Here is a 12,556-nt window from a genome sequence, read left to right as displayed (position 1 = left end):
GTCCCGGTGCGAGGCTGTTTTCTGCCCTTAGCGCCGGGAAGTTAGGTCGGGGAATGCCCGTTCTCATGCCTAAACACCCTGTTTAAGGCGCGAGAATGAGCCTTCCTCGACCTAACATCACAATGAATTGAATAGCTCCGGGAGCTATCTCCTGGCGCTATTTACATCGCACTCAATTGAATCGTGCCCTTAGAGGTAAATTTTTTAGAGAGAGTTTTTAGAAGTAGAGATATTGCCCATAGCAACCAATCAGATTCTACTTAACATTTAACTAGCACCTTCTAGAAGATAGTAGCAAGAATCTGATTGGTTGCTATGGGCAACATCTCCACTTCTAAAAATTCTCACTTTAGTGAATTTACCCCTTATTATAGGGATGCTATACATCAGTGATTTTCATCCTTTTTCAACTCGAGGCACACTACGCAAGATTTTAAAATTGCCAAGGCACACCATCCGGCTATACGGTGTGCGCAACCATAGAAAAAACATACATATTGGCTCCCACATAAAAAAACACACCCATTGGCCTCCACAGGAATAAAACACACTACATTGGCCCCAATAGGAATAAAACACACCCATTGGCCTCCACAGGAAAAAAACACACTACATTGGCTCAAAAGGAATACAACACACTACATGGACCTCCATAGGAACAAAACACACTACATTGGCCTCAATAAGAATAAAGCACACTACATTGGCCTCAATAGGAATAAAACACACCCATTACCCTCCACAGGAACAAAACACACCACATTGGCCTCTATAGGAATAAAACACACTACATTGGCCTCCACAGGAATAAAACACACTACATTGGTCTCCACTGGAATAAAACACACTACATTGGTCTCCACTGGAATAAAATACACCCATTGGCCTCCATAGGAATAAAACACACTACACTGGCCTCCACAGGAATTAAACGTACGTCCATTTGCCTCCACAGAAAAAAACCCCACCGTTGCACAGCGGTTGAAAACTGTTGCTATACATCCTAGAATTTCCGGGATCGTACCAGAATTGGAGATTCAGCCCTGGCATCCCATTTTTCGGCACGCACAAATGTACTGTTGTTAGTGGGGAAGGCGGCCACAGGCTCCTGACAGGTACTTAGTTATTATGGAGTGCAAGGAGTGTAAGATGCTCCTGTGCAGTCAGATTGTCACCTCCCAGTATCCAGGCCGGCCGCATTATGACGTCTCTTATGGTTAGCTGGGCACTCCTTGATGTCTGCATTGGATACCAGTCCCAGACCCAGAGACTGACATTACAGTCGCTGCCTGTCACGACTGTCACAGTCACGCCAGTCCATATTGCAACCTGCCAGCAGCCAGAGATGGGCCCCGGAGCCTCTGAGTCTGCTGTGTCTGGACCCAGTCATTTTTTTTTTATTGTAACTTGGACTTGGCCACCACTATATTCTATGTACAGCATAGCAAAATAATTCTCATATTATAGAGTTTATGTAATAGGGCACTGGCTAACTGCACCAGGGACATTCCTGCGAGTTCTGTCATATTGTTAAATATGCAACAAATTTAAAAGGCAAAACCAACACAAAGCAACCACTGATCAGCAACAGGAGGAGTAAAAAGAAACGCATTAACACCATGTTTACATTGCCTCCATCATAAAGGGAATTAAAGTAATGTCAGTTTTTGATCCTATGGGGTCTATTTATGATGTTAATTATTGGATCCTAACGGACCTCGATAACTAACATTCTAACTGCTGTGAGTGCCGGAGCAATTCATCATTGCTCCAGCGTGGAGACAGCTGATCCAAAAATCACAGATCACACATGCGCACAAGAGCCCCAACGTCCGGCAGAAGGAGCCGGATGGGGTGGAGGGAATCCGAAAGGGAAGGAGCGGGTTGCGAGCCTGAAGCAGCGCTTCTTCCCTTTCCTCCCCCTCCGCGACCCTCTTACCTCACTCCTCAGTGGTCCGGAGGTAGGGAGGGCAGGTGGGGTGTGCTGCTCCTTTCTGGTCGGGCCAGCGCTGGTTGCAGTGGATGCTTGGAGATGTCATCTCCAAGTGCCACTGAAGCCGGCCAATCAGCTAGCATGACCCGGCTCGCGCCGTTTACAGTGCAGAGTGACACGAGAACGACCCAGGTCGGATCCCCGGGATACTGCTCCCAGGTTGATCCGTTTACACTAGCAAAAATCAAGGGTTGATGCGCGTTCACGTGCATCAACCCAGGATTGTTAAGTCAGTGTAAAAGGGATATTACACAACTCCACTCTGCTGTTTGATGTGTGGTTTATTCAGTATTCCCGCGTCAACCTTTGCTATGCTTGAATAGCTTGTAGTTAACAAACAAGAAACACTCACTGTCTAACACCAAGATAAAAAACACTATCTTAGACTTTTAAGAATAAAATATATATGTTTTAAATTAATTCCCTACCTTTGCCATCCTTCCCCCATAATAAGCTCTGCCTCATTATAGCATTCTCCATTATAAATGTGAAATTAACACTTTTATTTTACAGGGTCAATCTCATTTATTTGTTCGCTGCAGTTAAAGGTTGACAATGACTAAGAGGGAGATGTACCAAGCTCTGGAAAGTGATAAACCAGATACTCAGCTCCTAACAGTCATGTTACAGGCTGTGTTTCAAAAATGACAGGAGGTGATTGGTTGGTAGTTTATCACTTTCCAATTTATCACTTTCCAAAGCTTAGTACATCTGCCCAGGCTTGCCGACTTCCTGGCTGCCCCTTCCGGGAGGGAGCAGCCAGATCGGCATGACAGGGGGCGTGGCCATCGCGAGGAGGCAGGCCCGGCCAGACAATGTGAATTTGTGGGCGGAGCGGGGGGAGATCCACACGGTTGCATCATTTTGGCCCCGCCCCCGCTGCACAATGCCGATATTACAGGCATTGTGAAGCAGGGGGCGGAGCCAGAATGACGTGATTCAGCATGAATCGCGTCACCGCCCCCTCCCCCGCTGCGGGGTTTCTTAGGTAAGTGCGGGATGATAGGGGGGCAGGCGGCAGCCGGGAGGATTGCCTGCCTTCCCGGGAGGTCGGGAGCGGCACACAATTTTCGGGAGGCTCCTGACCAAATCGGGAGGGTAGGCAAGTATGCATCTGCCCCTAAGCATCAAAATTACCACCAGCAAAAAATAAACAGTTCAGCATGGGATCCTTATCTAAAGAAACTTTCAGCAGCCTCACATTTTCTTCCAAGTATTTCAGGCTTCTGATTTCCACTGTGCGTTTCCCCCTAACCTATTAGATTATAAAATCATATATAGAATCATATTGGAGCAACAAGAGGAATGAAGGAATAGAACTTTTTTTTCTTCAAGAAACAAACATAAGGTCAGTTATTTACATTATATACATTATTTTGTTTTGTTTCTAAACCTACTTTATATACATAGTGAAATTTCATCATTCAATTACAATTAAAACACATGCACAGTATTTTCATCTAAGGTATTAATATTCAGTTAGTGTTCACAATCTATCAGATAATAGTAAGATCATAGCAATGACAAGTGACTTGGCCGAGCTCACAAAAAAAATCACTACTGCATGCACCTTGCTATACGCAAGATGGCATGTGAAATGGACTGTATGCCCGCACCCTCTGCAGCTACAAATTAGGACATAATATCTCTGAGAATAATGCTGCAATCTTACCTCCATAGAATAGCCCATGAGCCCATTCTCTTCCAGGAGAAATCCAGCTCTATGATGACAAGGCCAGGCAGTCCATTACCTTCCAGGAGAAATCCAACTCTATGGTGACAAGGTCATGCAGTCCATTACCTTCCAGGATAAATCCAACTATATGGTTAAAAGGCCAGACAGTCCATTCCCTTCCAGGGTGGATCCAACTCTATGATGACAAGGCCAGACAGTCCATTCCCTTCCAGGGTGGATCCAACTCTATGATGACAAGGCCAGGCAGTCCATTCCCTTCCAGGATAAATCCAACTCTATGGTGACAAGGTCAGACAGTCCATTCCATTCCAGGACAAATCCAACTTTATGGTTAAAAGGCCAGACAGTCCATTCCCTTCCAGGGTGAATCCAACTCTATGGTGACAAGGCCAGACAGTGGAATGTTGTATATGGGACCGATACAGTGAGCAGACATCAGAATTCTTCCTAGGAGAAGAATATGACAGGTCTCTCATACTCAACTTCTCCAGCTTCCTGTTGAGTAAACATAAAAGATAATGTAAAATTTCCCTTTTGTATTCTCCTAACCTTACAACTTAGCAAACCCTCATAACCCTCAGAATGTTGACACCAGAATGACAACAGTCATGATGTCCACATGGTTAAAATGTGCATATCAGAAATGTTGACACCTGGAAAATGTTGACATGGACAAATGTTAACATAGTAAAAATGATGACATTATTGTTAGAGTTAGGTGTTAGGGTTAGACCACAGGTTCTCAAACTTGGTCCTCAGGACATCAAAAATTGCCTGTTTTCCAGGTCTCCTCACAGAATCACAAGAGACATAATTAGCTCCACCTATGGACCTTATAAAATGTGTCAGTGAGTAATGAGTGCACCAGTGCACCTGCTGGGTGACCTGGGAAACGTGACCTGTGTGGTGTCCTGAGGACCGAGTTTGAGAACCAATGGGTTGGACTAACCTCAAAAAGACATTGGGCCTGATTCAGACCCACTCGCAAGCGGCTGTCCGCTCGCAAGTGGGTCGATGTTGTGCTCTGCGCATGCGCACGACGGCGGGAGCTCCGTCGTGTGCATGCGCCAAAAGTGACGAGCGAAGGACTTTCCTTCGCTCATTGTGTCTGATCAAAGGGGGCGTGCTGTCGATGTTGATTGACAGCACGCCCCCTTTGGTGGGCGTGCCTCCCTGACGGGGGCGTTCCCACGGGAACGCCTCCCGTCAGAAGCCGGCCCACTGACATCACTAGTGATGTCAGTGGGAGTGATTTTGGCTCTGATAGAGCCAAAATCACTCCGGGGCTTGTGGTTGAAAACCTCAACCGCAGGCTCCGGCTCGCAGTTTCGATGGTCGCGATGGTCACGACCATCGCGGCCATCAAACTGCACCCTCGTATAGGCTGTGGGTGACCCACAGCTATACGAGCGTCCAGGAGGACACTCCATTTTTATGGAGGGCGGCCCTCATTCAGAGCGTGCGCTCTGCTCAGAGCGTACGGCTCTGAATGAGGGCCATTGTCAACATTCTGATCATGAAGACATTTCATCAGTGTTGACATGTTGAATGTTGACATGATGAACATGTTCACTCTTGACATTATGACCATATTGACATTATGAATGTTTAGATAGGGAATGTTAACATAATAGAGTGAACCACTTATGTACACAGGGCCTGATTCAGACCCGGACGCTAAGCTGCGCTTGCTCGCATTGAAAAGGGGCAGAGTATTCTATTAGCACGATCGTGCGACAAGGCATAAGGACTCCCTCTATGTCTTTGCGAGCAGCGGCTGTGCGATTGCAAAATAGTGTAATGCCACCCCCAGCTAACGTCATCTCCAGGAAGTGTTTAAAACCATCGGGAACATCGAGAGCCGTCGGAAGCACTCGCAGTGCTTGTGGGAGCTCTACCCTACCGCAAGCAATGTGAGTGCTTCAAGTAAAATGACACCTGCTGCCTCGTCATATGCCGCACCTTTGCTAATTATGGACACCCATTAAATGCCATTTTGACGGTCAGACACGCCTGTGTTTGCAGTACCACTGCCCCGTTCACAAGCACCTTCCCCTGTTACCACCCACAAACGGCACTGTCACTCAAAGTAGTGTCCAGTCTTTGTATTACGAGCGCTCAATTCTAGATCGCAGTGACTGACTTGCGCACGCACGTTGCGAACTATACGCATGCGCAGTTGTGCGATTATCGGCAAGAGCATGTGAAGGCAGCTTAGCGAGCGGGTCTGAATCAGACCCCCAGTCTTTATATTTAGACTGATTACTTATTAATATGCTCTGTATAGTTAATTGTTATATAGTTTTTTTTTGTTGTTGCAGGTTTTTAACATTAATGTTATGTACTAATACTGTATATTGTTACACCTCCACAATTAGTTAATCGCTTCACTGGGTCTGTACATTTCACACTCTCATTCAAATCATTACATGTCTATTTATTTACACATCTGTACAAGTGGCCTCACAGTTCAGTATCATTACTTTTTTTGCTATTTTTTGGTTAAATGTCACATAAAGGTTGAGCTTCATTTAGCAACAAAATGAAAACAGCGATGGACAAGGCTTACATGTGGTAGAACTGAACCACAACAACTTATTACAGGAGAAGTTCACATGTTGTTGTTGTTCTTTGTAATTTCCATCTCCAAATTATAAAATAATTTGTTTTTCATTGATACTGAAAATTCTACTGGCATATGTTTAAATAGGAGTCATATTTACATCCATACCTAGTAAGTTTAAGGGCTCCTAGTTTTGGATAGATGCAAGCCCACAATTGGTACATTGCCTTGTACTACATACACTAGGAGGTGAAACGGGATGTAGTCAGCATCCCCACGTGTGCGATGCCAACAGACGAAATACCGGCGCTGAAATCCAAACAGCGTCGGGATCCCGGCACCGGCATCACAAAGGTAAGTATCCGGCATTAGGGGAAGGGTTAGGGTGCGGGGTTAGGTGTTAGGGGGAGGGTTAGGATTAGGCACTAGGGGCAGGGCTGGATTAAGGGGGGGGGGCGACAGGGACCCCCACCACTAGAGTATGCAGGGGGGTCTCTGAGTACCTAAAAAAAAACCCTGACGGACCAATTCCCTTCTTCTATCGTGTGGGGGCGGAGCCAACATGACAAGTCCTGCCCCCATATGACTCACGCATCGCAGCATTATGACGTGAGGGAGCGGGGCCTAATGAAATGAGCAGCAGCTGCATAGAATGTAACTGTATGTGTACTATATGTGTATGTAAGTGTTTATGTATATATATATATATATATATATATATATATACACCAACGAGAAGAAGAACTGCGGCACTCCAAGATGCTGTACAAAAAGGTATGTATTTGGCAATATGCTTGCCGACGTTTCAGAGCAAGGCTCTTTTATCAAGGCAGCCAAATATAAAGTTAACACATCAATAATGACAAACATAGTAAACAGACAACACTCACCTTATATAGGGAGTGAAAGACACTGGTCTGAAGCAGACCGAGGAAGACGCGCCCATGCCGTCGCCGGGTCCCACCGCGATGACGTCAGTCCGCCGCGACGAGGTTGCTAAGCAACTGTACCTGACTCCAGAGGCCAGGACTCGTCGCGATGACGTCAGACCACCGCGACGGGGTAACTAGGCAACGGCTGCGGGACACTAAGGCGTCTCCCCGGTCCGCTATACAGACCCGGGTGAACACAGCCCAAACAATACACAGTATATAGCGGCATATTGCTATGAATGGAGCTTGACCGACATATATAGGACACAGCAAGATAAAGGCAATAGAAAGTCCCACTAAGATGCAAAACATGCAATTGTATACCACTCAATGCATAACTGCCAAAATTCCAACAATTCCAATGTGGGCAACTCAGGGGTCTCCAAACCAACGCCTATAACAATGTAATAAATTGTGTATGAAATACTACATATAGGTACACTCAACAGAATACTCAAAGGTATGTCTGATGAACGCTGAGCTACACAATTCAAAGGTAATAACATATGAAATGCAATAATGTGGACATGAGTCCAAAAATTGGGAGACATAACCGCAAAAGTAGAGGCATGTTTATAAAGAATTCCAGTTAATCTTTTCATTGAGTCCCTGGGGTGCGATAGTTCCCAGACAGTAAATCCACCGTGCCTCTAGGCGCAAAAGTTTATTTTCACGGTCGCCACCTCTGATGGAATCAGGTACATGGTCTATTACCATGTGTTTGAGAGAAGATAGTGTATGACCAGCTTCCAAAAAGTGGCGGGCTACAGGTTGATCTGTAGAACCCCTGTTCAACGCAAGTTTGATGGCTGAGCGATGCAGAGCCATCCTTTCTCTGATGGTTCTGATCGTTTTACCGATATAGTAGAGACCGCATGGGCACGTAATCACATAAATAGCAAACGACGACAGGCAGTTCAACACAAAGCGAATAGCATATTTTTTGTCTTTGTGTGGATGCTTGAAAAAGGTGCCTGTTTGCATGTTCTGGCAGGTGGTACAATGAAGACATTTATAGCAACCTGGTTGCCTCTGTAGAAAAGTGGTCAATGGACGATCCAATTTGGTAAATCCAGTGATGTCTGTGTGTACCACTATATCACGTATATTGCGTCCCCTAGTATAACATGGCAGCAACACGTAACTTTTTACTTAAGGAACAAGTTCCGAACATTGATATTGACCTCTTCATGACTCTCCTACAACTCACACTCACCTGGAATTACTTCCTGCACGACGGAGCCTTTTACCAACAGCTCCGTGGCTGTGCCATGGGCAGCAATGTGGCCCCTTCTTATGCAAACATTTATATGTTTGAAGAAGAACAACATATGTTCTTCGATGACACCATCACTTCGGGCGCCATTTTGATGTATTGCAGATATATCGATGATCTGTTCCTGCTATGGACGGGGGGTGAGGAAGCTCTTAAAAAGCTGATGCTACATATCAACAGCCGGAACTCTCCAATTAAGTTAACCTACTTATACAGTAGGAACACCGTTAGTTACCTCGACGTTCAAGTGACAGTTGACCATGGACATATTCACACGAGTGTGTTTAGTAAAGCTACAGATCGTAATACACTTCTCTTGGCTAGTAGTCATCATCTTAAACCACTCAAACAGGGTCTCCCTAAATCACAGATGCTCAGAGTTTCAAGAATATCAAGTCACCCCTTAAATACCCGCATGGAACTCGACAAAATTATAGATAAATTTGTCTGCAGAGGGTATGACCTGGGGATGTTAAAACGTCTAAAAGACGAGGTACTTCAAATTCCCAGAGATGACCTGCTTCATCCATCGACCAAACCCCAGAGGGACATCATTCCCTGGAAACAAAGATTCCAGACTTCTAGTCCTGTAGTTCAACGTGCATGCCGAGCTCTGTGGCCCATTATATCTACGGATAAAGATTTACCTAGTCTCCGCAATAAAAGACCAATGGCATGTTATACTAGGGGACGCAATATACGTGATATAGTGGTACACACAGACATCACTGGATTTACCAAATTGGATCGTCCATTGACCACTTTTCTACAGAGGCAACCAGGTTGCTATAAATGTCTTCATTGTACCACCTGCCAGAACATGCAAACAGGCACCTTTTTCAAGCATCCACACAAAGACAAAAAATATGCTATTCGCTTTGTGTTGAACTGCCTGTCGTCGTTTGCTATTTATGTGATTACGTGCCCATGCGGTCTCTACTATATCGGTAAAACGATCAGAACCATCAGAGAAAGGATGGCTCTGCATCGCTCAGCCATCAAACTTGCGTTGAACAGGGGTTCTACAGATCAACCTGTAGCCCGCCACTTTTTGGAAGCTGGTCATACACTATCTTCTCTCAAACACATGGTAATAGACCATGTACCTGATTCCATCAGAGGTGGCGACCGTGAAAATAAACTTTTGCGCCTAGAGGCACGGTGGATTTACTGTCTGGGAACTATCGCACCCCAGGGACTCAATGAAAAGATTAACTGGAATTCTTTATAAACATGCCTCTACTTTTGCGGTTATGTCTCCCAATTTTTGGACTCATGTCCACATTATTGCATTTCATATGTTATTACCTTTGAATTGTGTAGCTCAGCGTTCATCAGACATACCTTTGAGTATTCTGATGAGTGTACCTATATGTAGTATTTCATACACAATTTATTACATTGTTATAGGCGTTGGTTTGGAGACCCCTGAGTTGCCCACATTGGCATTGTTGGAATTTTGGCAGTTATGCATTGAGTGGTATACAATTGCATGTTTTGCATCTTAGTGGGACTTTCTATTGCCTTTATCTTGCTGTATCCTATATATGTCGGTCAAGCTCCATTCATAGCAATATGCCGCTATATACTGTGTATTGTTTGGGCTGTGTTCACCCGGGTCTGTATAGCGGACCGGGGAGACGCCTTAGTGTCCCGCAGCCGTTGCCTAGTTACCCCGTCGCGGTGGTCTGACGTCATCGCGACGAGTCCTGGCCTCTGGAGTCAGGTACAGTTGCTTAGCAACCTCGTCGCGGCGGACTGACGTCATCGCGGTGGGACCCGGCGACGGCATGGGCGCGTCTTCCTCGGTCTGCTTCAGACCAGTGTCTTTCACTCCCTATATAAGGTGAGTGTTGTCTGTTTACTATGTTTCTCATTATTGATGTGTTAACTTTATATTTGGCTGCCTTGATAAAAGAGCCTTGCTCTGAAACGTCGGCAAGCATATTGCCAAATACATACCTTTTTGTACAGCATCTTGGAGTGCCGCAGTTCTTCTTCTCGTTGGTGTATTACATGTGCACTGAGGGCACCCAATCTTTTTCCTGTTTGATACTACGAGTGCCGGTCCTTTCCTGAACCCTATATATATATATATATGTATATATATATATATATATATATATATGTGTGTTATTGTATATACAGTATGTGTTAGTGTGTACATATGTGATTATGTGTATATATGTGAATGTGTTATTGTATATACAGTATGTGTTAGAGTGTATATACTGTGTATGTGTTATTGTATATACAGTATGTGTTAGTGTGTGTATACTGTGTACGTGTTAGTGTGTATATATTAGCAGTATGCACCGGCCACTTTCATGTTTTGTGTTTTGGTTTTGGATCTGGATCTTTCTTCGTGTTTTCGATCTGGATTGGTTTTGCCAAAACCACCCTTCCGTGTTTTGGGTTCTGGGTTTTGTGTTTTGGATCTGTATTTTTTTTAAAAAAAGCATAAAAACAGCTAAAATCACAGAATGTGTTGGTTTTTCTGCTCCTATGCTATTATTAACCTCAATAACCTTAATTTCCACTCATTTCCAGTCTATTCTGAACACCTCACAATAGTGTTTTTATGTCCAAAAGGTTGCACCGAGGTAGCTGGATGACTATGCTAAGCGACATGAGTGGGCGGCACAAACACGTGGCCCATCTAGGAGTGACACTGCAGTGGCAGACAGGATGGCAGTTTGAAAAACTAGGCCCCAAACAGTACATAATGCAAAGAAAAAAAAGAGGTGCAAGATGGAATTGTCCTTGGGATATGTTGTATAAACAGGACATGCACACTTAAACAAACCAATCATTTCAGCGCCAGGGTCTGCCACACGACTGTGGCTGAAATGATTGGTTCGTTTGGGCCCCCACAAAACAAGCTGGCAATTAATCTGTCCCTGCACAAACTGGCTCTACGGAGGCAAGATGTCGTCCTCATCCTCCTCATTCACCGATTCCTCACCCTCTTCAGTGTTGTGTACATCCTCATCCTCACAGAGTATTAATTCGTCCCCGCTGGAATCCACCACCAGAGGTCCCTCTGTATGTTCTGGAGGCTGGTCTCCCTGGAAGAGTTGATAATTCATTTTTATGAACATCATCTTCTCCACATTTTGTGGAAGCAACCTCCTACGCCTTTCGCTGACAAGGTTCCCGGCTGCACTAAACACTCTTTCGGAGTACACACTGGAGGGGGGCAACTCAGGTAAAATAGAGCCAGTTTGTACAGGGGCCTCCAAATTGCCTCTTTTTCCTGCCCGTACAGGTATGGACTGTCTGACATGCCTACTTGGATGCTGTCACTGATGTAATCCTTTGACAGACGCACGCTTGTCGCTGCTTTGAGGATGCAGGTGCGGCTACAGCCCACACAATTCACAAAGACAGAAAAAAAAGGATTTTTTTATTTTTTGTGGAGCGCACTTTGAGGGTTACACCACCCTTTAACAGACAGACGCATGCTTGTCGCTGCTGCTTTGAGGATGCAGGTGCAGCTACAGCCCACACAATTCACAAAGACAGAAAAAAAAGAAGAATTTTTTTGGAGTGCACTTTGGGGGTTACAGCGTCCTTCAGTCCAGACCAGATGTCCAAACCGGCTCTTGACTTATGACCCAGGTGCATGCTTGGCGCTGCTGCTGTGTTGATGCACGTGCGGCTACTGCGCATACATTTCGCACACAAACACAGAAAAAAAAGAATTGTTTATTTTTTGTGGAGTGCACTTTGGGGGTTACACCACCCGTTAACAGACTTATGGGACACAGGACACAGGCTTGGCGCTGCTCCTTTGTTGATGCACGTGCAGCCACAGTGCAAACAATTCACAAACAGAAAATATTTTTCTATTTTGTTTGGAGTGCACTTTGGGGGTTACAGCACCCTTTAATGGTCAAGCCAGCCGGCCCTTTACTTATGACACAGGCGCACGCTTGGCGCTACTTTGTTGATGCACATGCGGCTATTGCGCACACAATTCACAAACACAAAAAATATATATTTTTATTTTTTTTAGAGTGCACTTTGGGGGTTACAACACCCTTTAACAGACAAGCCTGCTGGCCCTTTACTTATGGGACACAGGCGCACGCTT

The 12,556-nt window shown here is 45.1% G+C and overlaps 1 long non-coding RNA gene across 4 annotated transcripts in view; it reads right to left on the bottom strand.

Moving 5' to 3' along the window:
• Nucleotides 1–12,556, bottom strand: part of LOC148518401 (uncharacterized) — an 816,630-nt gene that overhangs the window by 209,449 nt on the left and 594,625 nt on the right. For all 4 annotated transcript variants that reach the window (XR_015878985.1, XR_015878982.1, XR_015878984.1 and 1 more), the window contains one exon: nucleotides 3,666–4,184. This is a non-coding gene — a long non-coding RNA (uncharacterized LOC148518401). The remainder of the gene's footprint in view (nucleotides 1–3,665; nucleotides 4,185–12,556) is intronic.

The sequence above is a fragment of the Taudactylus pleione genome, unplaced genomic scaffold (assembly GCF_031769625.1).
Source record: "Taudactylus pleione unplaced genomic scaffold, aTauple2 ptg000201l, whole genome shotgun sequence".
Taxonomy (NCBI): Eukaryota; Metazoa; Chordata; class Amphibia; order Anura; family Myobatrachidae; genus Taudactylus; species Taudactylus pleione.
Note: the sequence above shows the minus strand (reverse complement) of the source record. Positions and strands in the feature narration are given on the sequence as shown.